This window comes from Leptodactylus fuscus, chromosome 6 (genome assembly GCF_031893055.1).
Source record: "Leptodactylus fuscus isolate aLepFus1 chromosome 6, aLepFus1.hap2, whole genome shotgun sequence".
Lineage (NCBI taxonomy): Eukaryota > Metazoa > Chordata > Amphibia > Anura > Leptodactylidae > Leptodactylus > Leptodactylus fuscus.
In genome coordinates, this window is record NC_134270.1 from 145935855 (window position 1) to 145960765 (window position 24911).

Here is a 24911-nt window from a genome sequence, read left to right on the forward strand (position 1 = left end):
GCACATATAGACTGGCTCCATCCCCAGGGGTCAACCTTAAAATATAAAGTCCTTGCAAATTTTAAGAAAATCATGTAAAATAAATCAAAGGGACAACACAGTGGTTCAGTGGGTTGTACTGCAGCCTTGCAGGGCTGGAGTCCTGGGTTCGAATCCTGCCAAGGACAACATCTGCAAGGAGTTTGTATGTTCTCCCCGTGTTTACGTCGATTTCCTCCCATACTCCTAAGACATACTGATAGAGAAAATGTAGATTGTTAGCCCTTGCATTGCATCGTCCATTCCTCAGTGGTTTTACACTATTAATAGCAAGAACTTCACATAGATACACGGTTTTCCATGTTGCACCACCGTCATATTCTATTAGGATACAAGCCTGTTAGTCCTCAAGGAAATGAACGTCAGAAAGACTCGGTCACTGTCCTTAAGAACATGGATACTATATATAAAACCTCTGACAGCTCTGCATCAACAGGCCCCATATCTGAACGCACAAGGAGAAAGGGCAGAGGTTGCCATTGCAGCCAAGGAGATAGCGTCTTAAACCTATACTACCAAAATGACAGGGGCTATGGGCAACAAATTCATTATTATTTTTGCACATGAGATCCAGGGTCCCTTAACAGGAGGGAAGGCTTATCCTGCTATATTGGTTGACTTTTTGCTTCCTTTATATATAAGGAAACCGCCATCGTTTCTGTATAATTGACATGCTACGATTTCCGCCACGTGCGGCCCCGGCCTAAGGGGAGCAGGTGTAGCTTTCTGTCTTTACTAGTAATGATGTATCCATTGGAAATGTGCTTGTCGTGCTCCTCGCACTTTCCAATATCTAGCAAATGACAAAAAAAATTAGCAAATTGCAAATTACAGTTGTACAGTTTTATTAGGGTGCATTCACACAGAGTAACATGCCGCGTGACCTGGCACGTATACGCCGTGTGAGATTTTGAGCGCTGTATATGCTCCCATTGATTTCAATGGGAGTTAGTCTCGTATACGCCGCGTTATTTTGCAGCCGTGATTTTGCAGCCGCAAAATCACAGCCGAAAAATAACGCGGCGTATACGATCCAGGCTCCCATTGAAATCAATGGGAGCGTATGCGGCGCTCAAAGTCTCACACGGCGTATACGTGCCAGGTCACACAGTACGTTACTCCATGTGAATGGACCCTTAGGCCATGAATGCTAAGGCACCTCATCGCCACACCTGAAGGCGGCGCCACTCCCCTCCTCATGGATGAGCAGATAAACCATCTTGAAAAAGGTAAATGACAGACACAGCTCCACTACATCTCCGTGTCTCAATTACAAGCCATATCCGATGTGTCACTGACAAGTAAACACCAGCACGGCCTGATCTAACAGGAGGTTACTGACCGAGAGAATATGTATACGGAAAATCTGCAAGCAGGCCGTAAACCTAACCAGCAAAGCCCTGTATGTTATATGGTTATACAATGTCCTTATGTATCAGGTATATAGACAGGGCTCTGCTTCTAATACAGGGGCACGATATCTCCGGCACATCATAGGACTCATCATTGCATATAATTGGACTATCCTTAGGTTCAGCTGTTTGGAGGGTCCTCTACACTCGCACCCACTAGGCCAAAACTTCAATACCAAGTATAGTTACTTCTACGAAAAACACAGCAATGTGCAACAAACAATGTGTACAACAAAGAGCACGGCATCGCAGGCCCCTTTAACAGATATTGTGCCAAGGGTTGGACCTCCACCCACCTAATATTGATGGCCTAGCAGTTACAAAACCCCCTCACACACTTCTCTGCCTATAGTATGAATGCACATATACTGTATATAAAGCATATACATGCGGTCTGCTTTGTATCTAGTATATAAACCCGCACTGTACTGTACTGTATACAATCCAGATAAATAAGACTGTTTATATAGCAGATACACACAGCACTCTGTGTATAATACAGGGAGATAAATACTAACATTGCTCCCAAGAATGATGTAACCCAGCTCGGCCCGGCTCCCGCCGCATGAACTCGCTCTTAGCTTAGTAAATGTTTTACGCAACTTTTGGAACCTCAGTGAAAAGGCCTAGTAAATGTCAGCACTTACAATAACACGTACGACGCAGGTATCGCCTGTCAACACTAGAACGTCAAGTGACATCTCACCTGGGATTTTAGGATTGAAGTTTCTAGAAGTTTATGCTGAATGAACTGTGGGTCTCTATGGCTCACATGGGGGGATTAATACGAAGTGTTAAAAATAAGCAGCAGGTCTGTCCAAAATCCACAATGAGGTCCACATGTAGGATATAGCCAAGGATTTCATTCACTTACATATAGTTGTGGAATGTCAGATTTGGCAACTGTAACTCAATGTGTGAACTCAGCCTCTAAGCCTAAGACTGGGGTCACGCAATGTGTAATGGCGGCAGGTTAGCAGTTAGCGAACCCGCTGCGATATACCGTAACAGCATAGCAGATGAGATTTTACCAGATCTCATCCACCCTGCAGAGCAAAGTGACATGTGCTGACGTTACCTCCATATCTTAGCAATCTATATGTGAATCCCATGCCCATTTTGCAGTAAAAACGGCACGTTTTTTTTAAATCGCAGCATGTCAATTATATCGACGGAAAGACCGGCGGTTTCCCCATAGGTATAACTGTAACAGAAAGTCCATGGAGGAAAACTCCATAAACTTTCAGTGTAAAGCGCTGCGGGAAGAACCGCGATGTGTTGCCGCAGCGGTTTTTCCCACAGCGCTTTTTTGCTCGGGATGTCCCATGGGGTCTTAGCCTTAAAGTGGCTAGTAGCCAATGTTTATCTTCATTTAGCGCTATTTGTGCTACACGTATAGCATGAACTGTAAAAAAATTAATCTTACAATATGTTTGCTTATCAAAAAAATGTGGGGAAAGCGTACTTCCAGCAGATTCTATTTTTTGGCTCTTAGCACAGACATGTTTTTATTGCATGATTGTTTCTATTAATGCCGTTACAGTATGGACATATTTGTAACCATTTTATCGCCCCAAATACATCTAAATTGAAAATGAACCTAAAATGAAAAATCTGCCATTTTGTTTCCGCAGCTCATATGCAGACCTATGCGTTGACTTGGTTACAGACTGCAATCAAAACCTGTGTAGTCTGAACCTGCAGTCATGCTCTCTTCCACTTGTCACCAGGGACGTAACATAAGGTATTACTGAAGATGGAGTCACACGCAGGTCGAAGATCCTTAGAGATCCCATAAGGTGTCTCTTCCTGATATGAGGAGATCAGTACTGTACTGTACTGGCACAGATTTTGCACTGCGGCCCAGGAGCATCTTGTTATGCCTGTGCTTGTCATTCACCTCTTGCTACTGTAGTTTGTAGTCTGTAACCATGTAGACATATGAATGCATATGGGCGATCTCCGAAACCCCTGCAGACTTTCTGTGAAAAGCAATGCATTGCCACCGCAGTTTTTCCCGCAGTGTCATTGCAATGTAGGCTATGTCCCTTTTGTCTAGTTGGTGTCTAAAAACTAGAGATGAGCGAACAGTAAAATGTTCGAGGTTCAATATTCGTTTCGAGTAGCCCCTCAATATTCGACTACTCGAATCGGATATCGAACCCTATTATAGTCTATGGGGGGAAAATGCTCATTTCAGGGATAGGCAACATTCGATCAAATTATACTTACCAAGTCCACAAGTGAGGGTTGGGCTGGATCCTCCGAGAAGTCTTCTCCTTGCAGCGTCCCCGCGGCGTCTTTCGGCTCATGCCCGCACTACAAGCAGACATGCGCAGTCGGCTCTGCCCAGGCCCGATGCCTGGCAGAGTGAATGAAGAGCCGGAAGACGCCGCGGGGAAGCTGCACGGGGAAGACTTCTAAAGGTAGGAGAAGAACCAGCATTGATTGGCCGACAGTATAGCATTCGGCCAATCAATGTTGGTTCTGCAACAAACTTTTCCATTCGAATAGTGAGTGGTACTCGATCGAGTACGAGTATTTCGAATACCGTAGTATTCGATCGAATACCTACTCGATCGAATACTACTCGCTCATCTCTACTAAAAACCATTATAAATGCGGTGCGCATCATGTTAGACCGTTTTGGCACAAATTCTGCCAGAATTCTGGTGCATTTTGCTAGATAAGTCTCCCCATTGTGTGCTCTGACTACACACATACAGGGCACAACTACATTGTCACTCGCTATGTTAATGATGTACAATGCAGATCACGTGGAGCGTAGTAAAGCTGGATCCTGTTTTCATAACACCGATAGGCCTCTCCTTACATAATAAAGGTTCTGCAGGTCTAAACTCTTTACACACCCTGAGATGCCCCTTAGACGCCCTCACGACACAGGTTGAAACACGAGCAGAACACCTGGTACCAACCATGGAGATACACCTAAAACCTGCGCTGTCAACAAGGTACACACCCTTCATCCAGTCCAGCGGTGACTCCCTGAATTTCAGGTATTATCTTCTGGACCACTGAATGTGTCATTAAATACTTCCTTTAGAAAAGCAATGATACCAAACTGCAGTTATTATAGACACATTTATGGGAAACAACAGTCCTATAACACAAGTTATGCCTCTGTGGAAGGGATGTAACTTGAGGGGGTGGAGAGGGTGCTCTCGGATCGGGGCCCAGGAGCCTTAGGGGGCCCACAAGCACTGGTATCAGTATTGAGATTGCAGCTTCTATCTGGCTCATAAACCTAGTAGAATCCCAGATCTCCCTAACCACACTAAGGTGGATTAAAATCCGTAGCTCCCGTAACCATCACTATCAAGAATTCGCTGTAGGGTAGGGGGCCCTGGACAAAATATTGCATCGGGGCCCAAAAGACTTAATTACGCCACTGCTCCGTGCTGTATGTATTTTGGCTCTTTTGTCAGTAACAACATTCAGACTTTGTATATTTTTTATGTGACCATACACAAGTTGATTCAGAGACATAGGGGGAGAGATGAACCTTTGCAAATCAGAAGCTTTCTATGTGACACATGTACATATTCCAAAAAGATTAAAAAATATATATTTTCCATCACCCAAACCAGCCAAAGACTTCTCAACTGGATCTTCCCAGGAAAGGATGATAACAACTTCACTTCAATCCACTGGATTGGTGATAAAGGTTCCGACCACTTGGTTCCCCCCCCCCCATTACCAGAAAGGGGTTAAACTTGTATGTGCCCTGCTATGTAGGTCTGCAAAAGATGGTTGAATTTTAGACCTAACTAGAATCAGAAACGGTGTTGAGTGGTGAACATTCAGTTTTCAGTTTACCTAGACAATGTAAGTCGCTATTCTCTGCAGTGTTCTTTATGTTAAGTCAACATTATAGCATGTTTTACTTGGAAATCCTCGGTACATGAAGAAACACAAAGAGGCTAAGAGCCAACACTCCTTTTCTTAGATTCACCTACTGCCACAAGTAATAGTGAAACAATTGCATACTAATATATGGAATCCCAGCACAAAGCCGCTGTAATACGTATCCACAGGGCAGCTATGTACCAAGGTAATAACATGTTAATCCAGCTCTCTTGGCGCCAATGACATATCTTTTATTTCATCAGACTAATTATGAAAAAAATGAGATGATTTACTCCCATGTAAAACCTTCACCAGTCACCTCTGCTGAGGAATCTAGAAGAGTCCAGATTTGTCTTTTTCATGCAGGTTTATTCGGAACACGTTCAAGGATTCACCAAAATAAAGACGTGACAAAATCTGGGGATCGTGGATTTTAGAACATACATCCAGGGCCAGCCTTAAATTGGACGTTGCCTTATGTGGTTCCCCCCATTCCCAATATATGGGGTATAGTCATCTACTATAAAATAACAATGCCTAATATGCGCCATAGAGTGCAGTGTACAAATAACAGGGTCATACATTGATCAAATACCACCTTCATACAGAGGCCGAAATAACAAAGTGCCACCATCACTATAGACTTCAAATGGAATGTAGCGTTCAGGGACCAAATGTCAGTGCCAGGTAAATACCGCCATACACTGCTCACGTAATATATCAGCTTATAGTAACTAAATACCAGTTCTATACATATGTCAACCTGGGAGTGCCCTTCACAGGGTGACAAGTTGTAGAAAACAGAGCCACTAATGGCTTACCCTTAGGAAAGGGTAGGCCATTACAATTCTGATCCCGTAAAACCCCTTTAAGACACAATCTGAGTCAAAGAGCCTTAGGGGCCCATAAGGTGTCTCTTCACACTATGAGGAAAGCAGTACTGTAAATGATATATTACAGTTGGGAGCCTAATACAGATTTTTCCTCTGATGATTTGTGGTGGTCGGAGGCCTCATGTGCTGACCCTAGTGCACCTTGTACATCTGCACAGCCCCATAGATCATTCTGACTTAGTCATTATGATTTGAGTCATTAGGTTTTGGATTAAGATGAATGTAAGGATCAAAGAATGTGTGACCATCAGCCCATTATTCACGATTCAGTAATGGCCAGTAATAGGAAGACACCATTGGTGCTATTTCACACTAGCAAAGGCTGGTTCTTGTTCTGGTCAATTGGAGGACCAGAACAATGGACAGGCAGACCACTAAAATAGCAGAATCATACGGTGCCCAACAAACTCCATTGACTATAAAGGAGTCCATTGGGTGTCCCTTTTTTTTTTACCTGAAAGTGCCGAATTAAAAAGTCTTCCATGCAAGAATTTTTCATCTGCCGCTTTCAGATGGACACTATGACGGAGATGTGAACATGGCCCGACAAGAACACAGCATTGTCCATTACCATTCACATTACTCCTCTAGCTTCATAGGGTCACATCATATTTTACAGTATGTTCTGAAAAGCCCTTTAATATTCTGAACAGCTTTGAACAACATCATACACAGATGAACAAACCCGTATAGATTAGTATCTCGGCAGCTCTATAAAACTTGACAGGTTTTCAAAGCTCTGAAAACTGGGAGGAAGAGGCCTAGGAAATTGTGAATAATTTAACTAGAGATGTGTAAAGTCTGGAATAGGGTAAAGCGAAGAAGCAAAGCGATGTAAAAAAGTTATGATTTATGGTAAAAATGTCTCTGTTCATTTTTAAAGGGAACCTTTAACCAAGTCAAGCAACGCCAACTCTTTCAATCCATCAATAGGCCCCGTTCTTCTGATTCCAGCACAGTTGAAATTTTTTCTCTAGCCCCCACCGTTCCTGAGCTATAATTTCTATTAGTTTCAGCACCACATATGCTATTTAGACTCTCTACTGTAAAGTGGGCGGTCCCTGTCTGTGTCAGCCAAGGACCGCCCAACTGATGGTAAAGACCCTAATTAGCATAGAGAGTGCTGAAACTAACAGCACTGATTACTAAGGAATGGTGGGGGCTAGAGAAAAAATTCCAACTGTGCCAGAATCAGTAGAGTGGCACCTACTGAATGATGCAAAGAATGGGAGTTGGTTTAGGTGGTGAACGATCTATTCATACAAGGGCAGCTTTAAGATTTTAAAGAGTTGTGGAGTAGGTCGGAAGATCCTTCATGACCAATCGGAAGAGAGGAAAGCACCAATATAATATGTGAATATGAGTTTTCAAGGCTCTGGGTCAACTTATTTTTATTAGGCCGTCTTTCTAGGTTTTGTTCCATCCTACGGTATTTACTATACACTAGTCACCTTTACTCCACTCTCTTACTATATATAAGATGCCGTAATTTAAGAGTCTGCTAACCAGTCCTCGAGGAACCTAAACAAGAAAGGTGTTGAGGGTTTCTTTAAAGGGGTCATCCAGGATTTTAAAAAAAATCCCTAAGAGCAGAAAAGGTATAAAATAAAATATAGCCACTACTTAGTTACCCTTCAAATCTTACACTGCTGTAAAGGGCCTCAGTGGCCCTAAAGTGTTTCCCCAATTCACTGGATGTGACATTGATATGATGTGCCTGATATCATTGCTGCAGAACCAAAGGGGCTGATAATAGTGTGAGTAATGGTTATATTTTTTTTCATACCATTCCTTGTTCTCAGGCAAATTTATTAAAAATCCAGAACAACCCATTTAAAGAGGAGCTTTCACCACCTCCAACAACTCCAGTATTTTGCATTTAATAGGCACCAATCCACTGATTCTGGTACAGCTGGAATTTTTTCTCTAGCCCCCACCATTCCCATTAGGCTCCGTACTGTCAGGTGGAGCAGACAAGGGGTGGGATTCAGAGCTCTGACACTGGCTGCCTCTGATTGGAGCTCTGAATCACACTCCTGCCTGACACCGCCCACCTGACATTACAGAGCTGAAATAGCACATCAGGCACCAAAATTAACTGTGCTTGTTGCTCTGGAAGGGTGGGGGCTAGAGAGAAAATTCTAACTGTCTGGAATCAGTGGATGCTAAGATCTAGAATTGGTGGAGTTGGAGAAAGAGCTGCTTTAAAGGATTTGATCAGTTTAAAAAATCTATATTTATATAAACTTATTGGGGTTAATAGGGAGGAAAGGGCCACTGTTTTGGATCCTTATTAGAGATGAGCGAACACTATTCGAAACAGCCGTTTCGAATAGCATGCTCCCATAGAAATGAATGGACGTAGCCAGCACGCGGGGGTTTAAGCGGCCGACTGCCGGCAAACTCTGCGTGCCGGCCGCTTCCATTCATTTCTATGGGAGAGTGCTATTCGAAATGGCTGTTTCATATAGTGTTCGCTCATCTCTACTCCTTATCTATTGACCAGAGTGCTGACTAGTTCCAAAGGGTGTCTCTGGCTCTGGAGGACCTGTTCTGTCCTGCATTACACAGACAATCTATTGATTTGAATGTACACGGTGTAATACTTATACTCCCCTGCGGTGGTGCTGTATTGCTCATCTGGTGGATGGAAATCTGTACGAAAATATTCACCATTATAGTAGGCACAGTAATGTGAACCATATGTAATATCATACAGCAGGTACTACAATATAAAAAGTACTGTCAGAAAAAAAATAGACCATTCCTAAGAGGTCTGTAATCAGGCCGCTATTCCTGGCCATGTGTGGGATGTCGTATTTTGGGTTTAAACAGTTCCTTGTTTATTTTTATACTCTGAACTGTCATGAATGGAGCAGAATACACTCAGTAGTATGGTATGCTGGGACTTACGGTTCCATGATGGTGGACATGTCACAGGTAGGCAAGTCAATTATATCAATTTCACTTTGGCGAATCTTTAAAGGGGTGGTTCCAGAATTGACATTTATCACCTAGGCAATATATGCAGAGACGTCCGCCTGGGAAAGCCCTTCACACGATGATTTGCAAATGGAAATTTGTAGCAAAAGAGGTGTGGCCATGCGAAATATACTCAGACCCATAGAATAATATTGAACCCCAGATTGTTACTGAATGAAATATTGTTTACTATTGAGCAGAGGTGTAACTTGAAGCTCCTGGGCCATTGCCAAATCTGTAAGGGGGTCCCTACCTATCTTGTGCCATTTTGAATTGTCAGAGGGACCTTTCAGGGTGCAGGGCCCCCAGCGACTTCTACCACTGCACCCCCTATAACTACAGCCCTGCTAATGAGCACAAGTAAGAGCATCTAAAAATCTGAAGAATCCCAAGAAAGTCAGGAGTGTTGACATATCTGGACGTGTCAGATTACTGGGACCTCCATAATCTCCAAGACTGACATTCAAGCATGTGCACTGCAGCTCTATTCAAAGTCTATAGGAGTAAGGCCCCATGGACACACCAAGAGTTGTTTCCATATACTATTCACAATTACGGGTCCATAATTTAAGGGGTTGTCCAGAAATTACAGTTCTTAGCCAGAAGGCTGAGAAACGTAAAACAGCAATGGGGGACACCGGAGCTAGGTGAACAGTATCCGGAGACAGGTAAGTAGGTTTGGGGTTTTTTTAATGTTTCGGCCTCCTGGTCCAGAACTATAATTCCTGGACAACGCCTTTAAGGATAATATACTCATTCATTTCAGAGTCATTAGATTTTAGATTAAGATGAATGTAACTGCATATCAAGAGGACAAGTGATGATGAGCCGATTATTAAGCATTAGGTAATGGCCGGTAAAGTCTTTGCAGATCAGTGTCTAGACCATAGAAACCAACCACAAAATATGGAGCAGGTTCTAATTCTGTCCACATATGTGACACAGACTCATCCATAGACATGTATGGGATCACACAAATCTTTGCACCGCTCCTTGATGATGGGTGACATATAAGTACAATACAGAGGGGGATATTTTGCAGAATACGGATCCATTTTTGCATATACTTGTGTGCATGTAGCCTTGGGGAGCCAGCCTAGTACAGCACTGTCATCACTGCTGCAGGTGATGAAGCGTTACATTGCACCCACTGAAATCAATGAGTCATCTGTTTAATGCATGGCTGTGCTGGGTCCTCCATAGCGAAAAATACTCTTTGCAAAAACATTGTACTCTGTCTAATCCATAGGCCTATGAGACAGAATTTCGACAGGTAACATTGTCTATGTGATGGCCCCATTTGCAGGACCAGTCGGTCCTCTCCTATACTCGGAGGATGCTGTGAGTATGAGACAGGTCTGGATCACAGCGTCACAAGAAACAGACAATCAGATCTATTATATGCAACAAATGCTGGTGACCTTGAAATACCACATGGGGGATTGGGATCTCACCTCTACCCAATTGTGGGGATTTTTCGTCCACAGGAAATGTCTGTAGTCAGAATACTCCATTCATTCCTAGATGGGACTACTTTAAAGAGTTTGCTCCCCAATGGATGTTACTCGAGTTAACATGAAATTCTACAATCGGTTAAACTGCTGCAGCAACATATCTTATCACAGAAGACTACAAAAAACTAGAGGTCCCAACTGGGTAAGGCCTCCGATCACTAGAGCATGTTCCCGTCTGCTCCACTGAATGGCCAGTTATAGAATTTCTGGTTGTTTCCATCAGTCCCATAGACATACGTGTCAGACAGATGTCGTCCGATGCTGCTTTTTTCACTCCTTTGACCAGAGATGTCAGACATCTTTCTTCCAGGATCCATTCATCTGTGCTAGGGGAATGGGGCAGGGATCATGCCCACAACTACCTATTATGTACGACCATTGTAAGGCCTCATTCATATCTGTGTTGGTAATCTGTTTGGGAGAGTCCGCATGGAGACCCCCCCGAACGGAATACCAAACGCATTGGCAAGCGGTGTGCAGTGAAAGAACACGGACCGCATAGACTATAATGGGGTCCGTGTGTTCTCTGCACAGTGTTCGTGATCTACTTTCATGTCCGCATGATTCGTGCGGGCAGTGCACGGATCCCATTATAGTCTATGGAGTCCGTGTGCTTTCACTGCCCACCTCTTGCCAGTGCGTTCAGTGGTCTGTTCGGGGGGTCCCCATGCGGTCTCCCCCAAATGGATTACTAAACGCAGATGTGAACTAAGGGTATGGCTACATTCACACGACCGAGGTGCAACACGTCCATTTCCCATAGCCGTCTTGCACCCGAGGGACACCCATTTTCACAGAACTCCCACATATTTGAGTTTATAGAGGGGTCAAAAATAGGACGTGACCTCAGGTCTTGTGAATAGCCCCCATTCACTTGCATTGAATGTAATGCTGCCGTATGACATCCATTAAAGAAACAGCGTCACATGGCCATTATTCATTAGCCGTGTGAATATGGCTCAGCAGCACCCTATGGAATTACTATTCATGCAGTTGCCTAGTGGAATCTTTTGCATGGCACCAGGCCAGGGCTTTACTTTTACTGTTTTTATACCCGTCCCTCTTATACTTTTATTTTTCTGCCGCGTTTAATTATAGCTGGAAGAAATCTGTACTACGAATTCTGTACAAACACACGGAGCGCGGTGACAGTGGGGCCGGCCCCTTAACCCCTTCCACGCTCCTGACCCCGAACTGAATAGACGGATGAGTAGTTTATCTTGTGTAAATGTTCTTTTATTTGCACAGTGGAAAACTCTTTCAGCCAAACACAGAGCGCCAAGAACTGCAGATGACAAAGATGCCTTTCAGCCATAACCCTTCCTAATATAATAATAATCTACATGACTCCGTCCCTGCTCCTTATCTGCTCTCTCTTTCCGCCCTCTAAGGAGCACTGATCACGCCTTTTGCTGTCAAATCCTACACACACACACAAAAAAAATACCAATAGATTTTTTTTTTTGGCTGGAGGGGATATTTAAACATGGCTGACGTTGTGTTTGGGCCTTGTGACCTCAGCTGCAGGCGGCTAGGCCCGCATAGCAGAGACGATCAAACAGCAGATGCCGTATTAACCTCTGACACGTCTCTCTTACGGCGGTATTCCAATAAAGGAACAAATGGCTCACCAATGGGTAATCATTATACAGGGATTCAATCCTGTACAGCTTTATAGAGCCAGACACTATAGCTAGTACTGCACTTAAAGGGTGCAGACATTTTATGCTTTTTATATCACTTAGTAACTTCTAATACAATACAATAACACACGACATGATGTCATTTGTACAATATTGCGATATTATTACAATAGCAACCGATTTTCGCATACTAGGCCCGCAGAGACAAGGTGAGGAAGAGGGAATTCCTTTACTGGGAGTCCCCATGCAGTGGAAGTACGAGTACCTGATAGCATTGCACGATGAAAGGACGTCCATTACATTGAATGGGTGAATGTAACTGTAGGTAACAGCGTAGATCTATGGAGGGATCCCTCTATAGCTACTCTGATTTGGCTAAATCTGGTCACACCACTACCCCAAATACGTATGTATCCTATTAATAGCCTCCTTGAAGAGGACCTGTTACCTCTCCCGGCATGTCTGCATTAGTGAATACCTGTATCCCCTTAAAATAACAAATTTGGGGAATTTTTCTCCATTTCGCATTTCTCCCATAAGTTTAAATTGACAGCTGGGCGTTACCAATGGGGGGCGTGTCCCTGCACATTCTACCGTTACCCAATCAGCGCTGATTGTCATATTGTATAGTGACACACCTCTTTGACAGTGGAAGAGTAACATCCAATTGTCAATGTATCCGTATATCTTTGGAGTGCGAGACCAAACCGCAGTACCTGGAGGAAACCCGCACAAACACGGGGAGAACATACAAACTCCTTGTAGATGTGAGAAATACGCTTCCGAATGGTTGTTCTATGGGGAACACAAGTATTTACTACAACAGACATATCACAAGCGCTGACTGATTTTCTGTAACACAAATGGATGTCCATTGATTTCTATTGGTGACAGATACCCTTCAGAGACTAGAGCGGTGCTGGTGGCAGATAATAGAGTGGGGGTCCCAGTCTGGGGATGTGCACAGATTGGCCAAATCCAGACAACACCCCCATCCCAGATATATAGTCATCCTATCAATAGCCACCTCAATTCCCTCCATCATGGATAGTGCAATTGAGAAATATTATCAAAAATGGGAATATGATCATATATATATATATATATATATATATATATATATATATATATGTGTGTGTGTATGTATATACAGTATATGGATAGATAGATAGATAGATAGATAGATAGATAGATAGATAGATAGATTGAATACATGCTGCACATATCTAATCTATCTATCTATCTATCTATCATATAGATATATGCAGTGTGTGATAGCCAATAGTATTGCAATAGCATTAATATGGTATTAGGCTATCAAATATAATACCATTAATTTCATATGCTACTATATATGTAAAAATATATCTGTAACGATATATATTTATATATATTATATTGTAATATTAAAAATAATATATATTATTATTATTATATATCAAATATAATTAATCAAATAATTCTCATTCCTTTTTATAGCATATATATATATATATATATATATATATATATATATATATACACACACACACACACACACATATGTGTGTCCTTGGTATTACTATGTCACGTGTGCTATGTGATGGATGATATACAGTAGGATACATACCACAAATGCAGAATAAATGGATTCATGACAATAAGAAAGGGCACAATTTCTACATCCGATATGCCTAGGTTGGGTTGTGCAAGAAAATTATGTTGCATGTGTCACACCCTATGTGTACAAAGAATATCTCTCTCTCTTCTTCTCCATAGATTGCACAGGGAGTGGTTGGGAGATTATATGTGTGTCTATGTGTGCATGCTGGCCACTGTACAACAAGGCTCGCGTACAGGTGTGTAAAGTGTTCGGCGTACATGTGTAGAGGGTATGTAGCCGTCTTCATGGGTGTGGAGGTCTGCGCGCAGAAATGTGTAATAATGACTTTATAATAATGAAGGTGTGAAGAGCGATCAATGGGCAGGAAGGCAAAAGGCAAGGCATGTGTAGGCTTTATGTGTAGATTTGTGTCATCGTACCTATTGTGTCTGCATAATCGCTGTACAGGAGGGTGTGTATGTACCTCTGCACATAGGTAGGTGTGTGCGTGTGTGTTCACAGATGATCCCGGTACATTGTGGGCTTGTATAATAGTACAGTATGGAAAAATGACAGATTCCTAAATAAACAGCACAGATTCTTCGAAAAACCGTAAAGTGTCAGCAGGTAGCAAACGGGTGACATGGCAAGTGTAGGATGACAGATTTGTGTGTGTGCATGCACTGCAGCCACAGACAGATGTGTACTGGATTATCTGACGGCTTGTGATGTGCAGAATCCAGGGTGGTGGAGGGGTGGTGGTTACAAGGGGAATCTGGCGATGGATCCAGACACTGTACCCCTTATACAAACACTTTAAGGGAATCGGTGACTTAGGAATAGCGTCGCGACCACAACACGCCTGTTTACACGTAAAACAGTATCGCCAAAATTCCAGCAATTTTATGTCAATGGCCCGGGTTATCATACATAAAATATCGTCAAGAAAATAGACATTTATTACATTTTATCCTATGGCCGATTATTATTACGGATGCTCGCCAACGTTCGCATTGGACCAATAAGCGCTCCGCATAAATGGGCCAGTCAGCAGAGAGGCCTGCGCCGTGAAGGGTTAACGCAGGACTCTGCAAAATGACACATACTTTATATATGTGACAGCTGCCGATTAACCGTTTATGCCCCAGACAAAAGCCTGTCACTTACCTGTCAGCAGAGAGAGGGCTATGGGTGGGTTTCCCTTTCAGCGAGCCATAGATCTCTTCTAATACATCCTCCACATAGCAAAATGAGCAGTGGCAATGTGGCGAATGGGAGAAGGGAAGAAAACCGTGCACAGGCTTAGGGCGACTGTGCCTCCTAGGCGCCCCAAAATCCTCTCGCTTTAAAATGAATAAAGGAGCTTTAATGCAGCACAGGGAGATACTGCAAAAGGTAATGCTAGCTGGAGAGGCTGGGCAGTGCAGGAAAACAAGGAGGCTGGAGCAGAGAGAGAGAGAGAGAAAGGAGAGAGGGAGGGAGAGAGAGAGGGAGGGAGAAGGGAGGCTGGGCACACCAGAGACAGATCCAGCCTCCAGAGATAGAAAAAAAATCATTTTTGGTGTGTATGCTGGAGTGCAATACATATACATGATGCCCCACCTAGTGCATGTGCGGGGTCAGTGCCCTGCCAAAGCCGGGCTGCTATCCTGCCTGATGTCATGGACTGTCCCCCTGCTGATTCATCCCGCTTCCCTGCCATACCCCAGCAGGCTGCGAGGGGTTAATAGCCTCATCTGGATTGCAGGGACTCACAATGACTGCAATCAAGCTAATAGGCTCTGCAGCTGAACTGCTGGCATCTTAAGACCCGTCCATGTGCAGCAATGCTACCAGCACTGTACATAGACACATCTACAATGTATTCGTATATATATGCCGGAAAGTTCTGTAATGCAATATTATAATAAATCCTGAACTAGTTGTATCCACTAATCCATCAGTGACGGTCCAGAAAGGACACAAGCGCAGAGTGTATTGGGTCAGAGATGTTGGGTCAGATCCAAATCTTCAGCTAAAAATGTTTCGTGGTATGTGGTTGACCTCTCGAGGTCATTCTTATAGGCAGGGACCTTCTGGCACCCGGAATAAAATAGACTGACCCTTGACAGCCCGTGTGTAAATTTCTATTCTTTGGGTATCTCTACACTAAAATATTTAGAATCATTTGATAAGGACTATACAGAAGACCAAACCCCAGGAGCCGGGTACTGAGACTGGCAGCAACTGCCAGTACTGGGACCGCCACAGTCTTCTGACTCTCCTCATTTGTACCTCTGATGTAAAGGTTACCTATTATTTTAATACATTTTTGACATGTTATAGAACTCTGATAAAAGTTTTGATTGGTGGAAATTTGGATACTGAGTGTGCCCCTTCATGTCTGTTCAACTCTGCTTGGAGAGTGAGCCAGCAATGAACAGATTCATAGAAAGTCCATGATGTTAGAAGACCAGTCATGGATTTTCATCACTGTATACAGTGTTGGCCAAAAGTATTGGCACCCCTGCAATTCTGTCAGATAATACTCATGTTCTTGCAGAAAATGATTGCAAGCACAAACTCTTTGGTATTATCTTCATTTAATTTGTCTTCAATGGAAAACCACAAAAAGAATTGTCAAAAAGCCAAATTGGATATAATTCCACACCAAACATAAAAAAGGGGGTGGACAAAAGTATTGGCACCATTTGAAAAATCATTTGATGCTTCTCTAATTTGTGTAATTAACAGCACCTGTTACTTACCTGAGGCACCTAACAGGTGGTGGCTATAACTAAATCACACTTGCAGCCATTTGAAATGGATTAAAGTTGACTCAACCTCTGTCCTGTGTCCTTGTGTGTACCACATTGAGCATGGAGAAAAGAAAGAAGACCAAAGAACTGTCTGAGGACTTGAGAAGCAAAATTGTGAGGAAGCATGAGCAATCTCAAGGCTACAAGTCCATCTCCAAAGACCTGAATGTTCCTGTGTCTACCGTGCGCAGTGTCATCAAGAGGTTTAAAGCCCATGGCACTGTGGCTTACCTCTTATCTCGGTGGAGCAATGACATTGCTCCAAAGAGTTCATTTGCATATAGCCAAAAATAGTACAACAGAGGCAGTGATCCACAAGGGGAAAACACATTTGATTCAAGTGATCCTAACCTATCTATCTGCAGAGCAGGATTGTTATGCTGGGTTCTGTTGACACTAACCTATCTATCTGCAGGGCTGGGGTGATATGCTGGTTCTGTTGACACTAACCTATCTATCTGCAGGGCTGGGGTGATATGCTGGGTCTGGTGACACTAACCTATCTATCTGCAGAGCTGGGTTGTTCTGCTGGGTTCTGGTGATCCTAAACTATCTACGGTATCTACGGGACTGGGTTGTTATATTGGGTTCTGGTGATACTAACCTATCTATCTGCAGTACTGGGTTGATATGCTGGTTCTGGTGACACTAACCTATCTATCTGCAGTACTGGGTTGATATGCTGGTTCTGGTGACACTAACCTATCTATCTGCGGAGCTGGGTTGTTATGCTGAGTTTTGGTGATCCTAACCTATCTATCTGCAGTACTGGGTTGATATGCTGGGTTCTGGTGACACTCTCTGTAAGTCACCTGTAAAACAATAATTGTTGACTACGTCTAGCAAATGTTACATAGAAAGTTTAGATTCCATATCCCACTCTAGTACAACTGTCCGCACATTCTCACCGAATCACATTTCCTTCTACAAACATGGAAATCTCTGACAGTAGTAAATTCATTTCCTGCCTTGTGACTTTATCAGCAGTCTGTTTCAAGGCTGTGTGTATTGGAAGTATCCATGACAGCTCTGCGTGACAATGACTTGCAAACATTTTTTGGAGAGTAATCTGAAAAATGTAGCTGGGTAATACTATTCATTAAGTAGAAATATTCTCAATGAACTTTTGTCGGTACTATTCCGTTATCGGGCCAGCAGCAGCGCAGTTCAGCAGCAGCTTTCGGGACAGCAGTTCAGCAGCGGGAATTACAATGACATCCGAGGACTGCTGGCCCGATGCTTGTGCCCAGTAACCAGTACATCGATGACCCCCCTCCCCCATCCTTCTCCTCCTGCCAGTGCTGCCCCCCAGCTCTCCTTACATCTTCCCCGTACCCTCTCCCCGCCACACGACTAGGCCTCACCTCAGCGCTAGTACCGAGACCGAAAGGAAAGACACCGGGGCTCAATCCAGGCCCTGACAAGAAACACGCCGACTATAGGAACGGTGAGCTACAGCGAGCCGGAGGGACAAACTTTCTGCAGCGTCCGGCGGCTATCTAGTAGCATTCATTGCTCAAGATTTACGGTGAGGCCTATTACAGGGAGAGGGTACGGGGCAGATGTAAGAAGAGCTGGGGGGCAGCACTGGAAGGAAGAGGAGGATGAGGGCATCGATCGATGTACTGCCTACTACACACAAGCACGGCCTCTATCATCGGGCCAGCATCGGCTTAGTCATGTGGCGGGGAGAGGGTACGGGGTAGATGTAAGGAGAGCTGGGGGGCAGCACTGGAAGGAGGAGGAGATGGAGGGGGGGTCATTGATGTACTGGCTACTGGGCACAAGCATCGGGCCAGCAGTCCTCGGATGTCATTGTAATTCCCGCTGCTGAACTGAACTGCTGTCCCGAAAGCTGGTGCTGAAATGCGCTGCTGCTGGCCCGATAACGGAATAGTACCCTTTTGTCTTTAGTACATCCTTAGCTAATACGTGACCGTTACATGAGTAGTATTGCAGTTTACTCATAAAATGTTAAAGGGGTTTTCCCACAATCATACCCATATTTAGATTTGGAGAGAATTAAATATAAATAATTTAAAAAACTCAAAAGTTGTAATCGAAGACCCCACATGGCATCTCACAGCACTTTTCACAGAAAGTTTACATAAAGTTTACATCGTCCAGGCCCTCATAATCTCCCGCCTAGACTACTGCAACACCCTTCTGCATGGACTCCCGGCTAACACCCTCGCCCCCCTCCAGTCCACCTTAAACTTCGCTGCTCGCTTAATCCACCTCACCCCCCAATCTTCATCGGCTGCTCCCCTCTGCCAGTCCCTCCACTGGCTACCTATAGCCCAGCGAATTGAATTCAAGCTACTAACGCTAACATACAAAGCCATCCACAACCTGGCCCCTCCATATATCTCTGAACTAATCTCCCACTACCTGCCCACACGTAACCTCAGATCCTCCAATGACCTCCTACTCCGCTCTGCTCTCATCCGCTCCTCACACAACCGTCTCCAAGACTTCTCCTGTGCATCCCCCATACTCTGGAACTCCTTACCACGACACATAAGACTGACCCCCACAATCACAGGATTCAAGAAGGCCCTGAAGACTCACCTATTCAGGAAGACCTACAACCTCCAATAACACTATCACCGCACCGCCATCTGTACAGTGTCCCCCTCTCCTTCTGTCTCTACCCCCCTTCCCTCATAGATTGTAAGCACTCGCGGGCAGGGCCCTCTACCCCACTGTGCCAGTCGGTCACTGTTAGTATTATATCTGTTTGTATATTCTGTGTATTGTATGTAACCCCCAAATGTAAAGCACCATGGAATTAATGGTGCTATATAAATAAATAATAATAATAATAATAATAAGTTTGCAGGTTTTCTCTGCGGACGCTCTGTTTCCGTTATACATACAGGGAATCTGCCAGCGTTTCCATAGGTATAATTGGTATGCTGCGATTTCCAAAACCGGAACATTTATTCTGCAACGTTTCCTCCACAGGAACACTGTGACCGTAAACGGATCCTATCATTAAGTACACAGTAAGTAAGCGGCCATTTTCTTGTGACCTGTGGGCATGCGCAGTCGGCTCTGCCCGAGGCCTACAAGTTTGACCCCTGGCGCCGGAAGAAGACGCGTGAATAGGCCATTCCTGAAGAAGATGGAGGCGGTGCTGGAGATTCCTCTTGCAGCATTGGGGATGCCCCCAGTGCTGTTTGAGCGATGGGGCCGCCCCCAGTGCTGTGAGAGAACTCATTTGCATACAGACAAAAACCAGGCTTTCTACCAAACGCCGGCACAGAGAAGACATCTATAGGTAGGAGAAGAATAGTCTTTCTTAAGGCTATTCCTATGTGTTAGCCACAAAAAACTGCTTTTTAATTATAGGATCCCATTAAGGTCACATGGGGCTCCGGCCTTAAAGATGTCTGCTGTCTTGATCACTTGACAATGGATATGTGCTTTTGCAGTCCCACTGTTCTGGAAAGTGGATCCGGGCTGTTCCAACTCATCTGCATCCTCCAGACGGGTAAGAGCTGAAGACAATGGTGATGCAGCCATCGCTCTCTGATTCCTTATCCACTGCTGTCTCAGCTCCCAGTGTCTTGGAGCAGGAGGCACAATGTGGACGTGACTCTATGGGGCCAACCTGGGGGAAACATGGAATTATGGCGCAACCTTGTGGGGTGGGGGGCATTAAACTGTGGGGGTAATCTGGAGGGGTACATGAAAATGTGGGGGACAACTGGAAGGGGACATTATAATATAATGTCTGAGGAGCCACAAAGGGTGGATCAGGTTAATTTCTGAGGGGCCATGGTGGTGGGAATGTGTTAAAGTGTGATAAATGGCAGCGTATTTTACTGTGATGGGCCACTGAGGGGCATTACATTGTATGGGGCCACAAGGGAGGCATTATACTGTGCGAGCGTCACTGGTATTAAACTATGTGGGAGTCATTAAGGAGGCATTATCATTTGTGCAGGTCAGGTATTTCTAAGTGGTGGTGATGGAGGGGGTGAGTAGGCCAAACCAGGGCCGCCATCAGGAATTTTGGGGCCCCATACAGCCTAAGTGTCTGGGCCCCCCCCCCTCCCATTTTTGCTTTGCGCGCCGTGGGAAATTTAGCCCCACCCACTGTTATGTTGACTCCGCCCACTCATTAATTTTCCATTTGCCTGCACACTGTATAATCCTCCTACAGTCACCCGTAAATTATATGTCCCCCTCCGTCTCTCCCCTAGCTTCATCTGCCCCCAGATTCATGTCCCCTCCATCTCTGCCCCCAGATTCATGTCCCCTCCATCTCTGCCCCCAGATTCATGTCCCCACATTTCTGCCCACAGATTCATGTCCCTCCATCTCTGCCCCCAGATTCATGTCCCCCCATCTCCATACCTCCCAACTTTTGAAGAACTAAAAGAGGGACAAAATGTGTGGCACGCTTAGCGCGCCGCAGCAAATTTAGCCCCGCCCACTTTTGTGTTGACTCCGCCCACTCATTAATTTTTCATGTGCCCGCACACAGTATAATCCTCCTACAGTCACCCGTAAATTATATGTCCCCCCTCTATCTCTCCCCCAGTTTCATATACACCCTTCATCTGCCCCCAGTTTCATGTCCCCCTTCCATCTCTGCCCCTAGATTCATGTCCCCACATCTCTGCCCCCAGTTTCATGTTCCCTCCATCTCTGCCCCCAGATTCATGTCCCCCCAGATTCATGTCCCCCCTACATCTCTGCCCCCAGATTCATGTCCGCTCCATCTCTGCCCCCAGATTCATGTCCCCCCAGATTCATGTCCCCCCTCCATCTCTGCCCCCAGATTCATGTCCCCACATCTCTGCCCCCAGATTCATGTCCTCTCCATCTCTGCCCCCAGATTCATGTCCCCACAGTGTCATTCCGTCCTCTCTTTCATCTGCCCCCAGATTCATGTCCCCACAGTGTCATGCCGTCCTCTCTTTCATCTGCCCCCAGATTCACGTTCCACCTCCCCATTAAACTTACCTTCTCCTCCGCTCCCTCGCCACTCTCTGCGCGTCTCTCTCGCTGACACATGCGGCTGAAGGAAGGAGCTGACACGGGTCAGCTCCACGCTTCGCCGCTGGGTGTCTCTCTCGCTGACACATATGCGGCTGAAGCGAGGAGCTGACATGTGTCAGCGCCTCGCCGCTGCCGCCTCTCTCCCTGACGCTGACATGTATGCGGCTGAAGCGAGGAGCTGACCTGTGTCAGCTCCTCACTTCGCCGCTGCCACCTCTCTCGGTGACATATATGAGGCTGAGCCGGAACCCGGGTTCCGGCTCAGCCTCATATGTGTCACCGAGAGAGGCGGCAGCGGCGAAGTGAGGAGCTGACACAGGTCAGCTCCTCGCTTCAGCCGCATACATGTCAGCGTCAGGGAGAGAGGCGGCAGCGGCGAGGCGCTGACACATGTCAGCTCCTCGCTTCAGCCGCGTCAACTCAGAAACAGGAAACAGGACATATAATGACTGCAGCCGGCGCCAGGGGGCCCGGGCCCCCCCCCATTTTAAAATTTGGCCGGGCCCCTGACGCCAGTAGCAGTAGTACTGGCCTATCGGCGGCCCTGGGCCAAACCACCAACTTCAACTCTTCTATATATCCACAGCCTGACTTCAACTCTGACTCTTTCATAAGTGGCCGCTTTGATCAGACAGAAGCAGCAAGGATTCTGTGATTCAGTGACTGGATTCCTATGAAAGTAAATATGTAACAAACTATGTATCTGATACAATATCAATCATTGTTTAATATCATTTCAAATAATTAATCATTTCATTTTGTCGGAATCTGTAACATTTGTAGAACTCTGACTCCAACTCCAACCAGAATTGGCCCCGATTCCAATTTTAGCTCCACAACTCTGACTCCACTGCCCTGTCTGACAGGTGATGTCAGGGGAAGGACACAACAACAATCCAAATCCAACAACATCCAAACCTCTTTGTTGAGGTCAAAGGTGAAAATGTTATTAATTACCATTTACAATATACAACACCAGTACATACTGCCATGCTGTATACGACCTGTAGTCACTGACCGCAGTTAGTTGCGGATCTCACAATCTATAACCCCTATGTAAAGCTCTTAGAAATACATTCAGACATCCTAGAGTCAGTCTTTCATAGGATGTGAATTAGCCCCTGCATGTATTAGATGTGTGCGAGGAAGTGTGAATACTAGTATAAAATGATAGCCTCCGCACTAGCACATCTTATATATGCAAGATTTGGGAATTCTGTAAGATAAGTCTTACGGTAGATTCACACATGGCGTAATATTACGAGGCAAACAAATCCGCCACAAAATCCACACGTTTTAAATGGATTTCACCTTTCGCAATGTGAAGGGTGAATTCAGCAGCGCGCAGGCCGCAAATCCACAGCAAAATCCTTCACTAAGACTTTGGGGGTTTTGCGCGGGATTTGTTTGTGGTGTAACGTTACAGGTGAGCGCACAATAAGGCTCTGTTACAAATTTCAATCTTTTTAAGGAATATCTTGTCAGAACCCAAGAGAACACAATAGGACATAGTGTCTAGTGTGTAACGTGGGCCCCATTGCAAACTCTATATCAGGGCGCCAGTTACCATGTGCTATGTAAGATCTAGGGCCTGGTAGCGATGGCTACCTCTGCACCCCCCTGTTGTTCATCATGCACCAGGCCGGAGATACTGCTCTTGTTTCATTTACCTTATACCCTTTGCTAATGGGTAGGAGTTATATTGCCTGTACATTTCAGGCCATTCTATTGACCGCGCTGTAGAAACATATGCTTTGTGTTACTTTTCATTTTCTTTCAAGGTTCCTCATGATCTTATTAAAAGGAACGCAGTAAGAAGGACTGCCTACATCGTCTTCACAGGGAAGGAATTCATACGGTACATCTGGATCATTTACTTTAACCTGATGGTTCTTATCAGCTCAGCTCCATATACTATGATGCTATTGCTGTGGAATACCAGATATGCCAACCGCAATGATAATGGTGCAATGTTCTCACTAAGTCTTCTCAGCGGGGAAGTTAGGAAGCTGAGCCCTGGTTATTCTAAAGTGAGCGATCCAAAAGAAATACTGCTGAACAGATCAAACTAGCACTCGGGTCAACAGGTAAATCCCTCAGTGGGCCCCACGTTAACCCTGATATGGCACACATAAATCCCAATTTGTAAAGAACTGAAAGAGGGTAAAATGCCCCTACATTCTCCCAACATTTACCCCTACAGTATAAAGCTCCCCTCCAGTTGCCCCCATAGTTTAATGCCCCACAGTATAAAATCCCCCTCCAAATACCCCAGGGTATAAAATTCCCCTCCAGCTGCCCCCACACTATAATGTACTATAATTAGAATCCCCAAAATTTAACCTTCCTCTGTCTCGGCTCCCACATTACCCCACATGATATGATGCCTTTTCAGGCCAACTTTATTTGTCCAAGCTCCATCCACATGTTACAGGACACCACTAGTGATGGCTCATAAAGTTTTATGTTTGTGTAATGACAGTCACCTCTATTACAAAATTGTCTGAATACTGTATAAGCAATGCCGCCCCTGCTACCTCTTGTGTCACCCCCTCTACCTCATAGATTGTAAGCTCTTGCGAGCAGGGCCCTCAGTCCCATTGTGTGAAATGACATTCTTTGTAATGTATCTTCCTGTCTGTATTTGAACCCTACAAATTGTACAGCGCTGCGGAATATGTTGGTGCTATATAAATAAAATGTATTATTATATTATTATTAATGTCCTCCCTTCAGCTGCCCCAACCCAGTATAAAGTCTCTCTCCTGGTGTCCCCACAGTATAATGAAAAAACAAACAAACATCCTAATATCTTGAACTGTTCCCCTGCTGTTCTCTGCTGTCTCTGATCATGGAGGCTTCAGGGAGCAGTAGTTGCAATGTAAGTAATATCACCACATCACATGTACTGCTCCCAAGGCGCCCCTCATAGCAGAGACAGTGTGAAACAGGGATCTGCATCCGGTGACTGGGACAGCACCCAAAATCCAGGACTGTCCTGCTGAATTAAGGATGGTTGGGAGGTATAGGCACAGTACACTCACTTTACTGCATTCAGATACTTATTGTACAGTATACAATTACTTCTATGTACTATAGATGGCTACTATATCATCTAGGTGTAGAGTCAGGCCAACCATTATTCTTCTGTTCCCATGTTTTCCTGGT

At 44.7% G+C, this 24911-nt stretch overlaps 1 protein-coding gene across 5 annotated transcripts in view; it reads right to left on the reverse strand.

Moving 5' to 3' along the window:
- The window catches only part of EPB41L1 (erythrocyte membrane protein band 4.1 like 1), a 111417-nt gene extending 96025 nt beyond the window's left edge, over window positions 1-15392 (reverse strand). For 4 of the 5 annotated variants that reach the window (XM_075277533.1, XM_075277531.1, XM_075277532.1 and 1 more), the window contains exon 1: window positions 15100-15392. The gene's annotated coding sequence lies outside the window, so the exon portion shown is untranslated. The remainder of the gene's footprint in view (window positions 1-15099) is intronic. The other variant, XM_075277534.1, reaches the window with a different exon arrangement.
- Between the last annotated feature and the right edge of the window lie 9519 nt (window positions 15393-24911).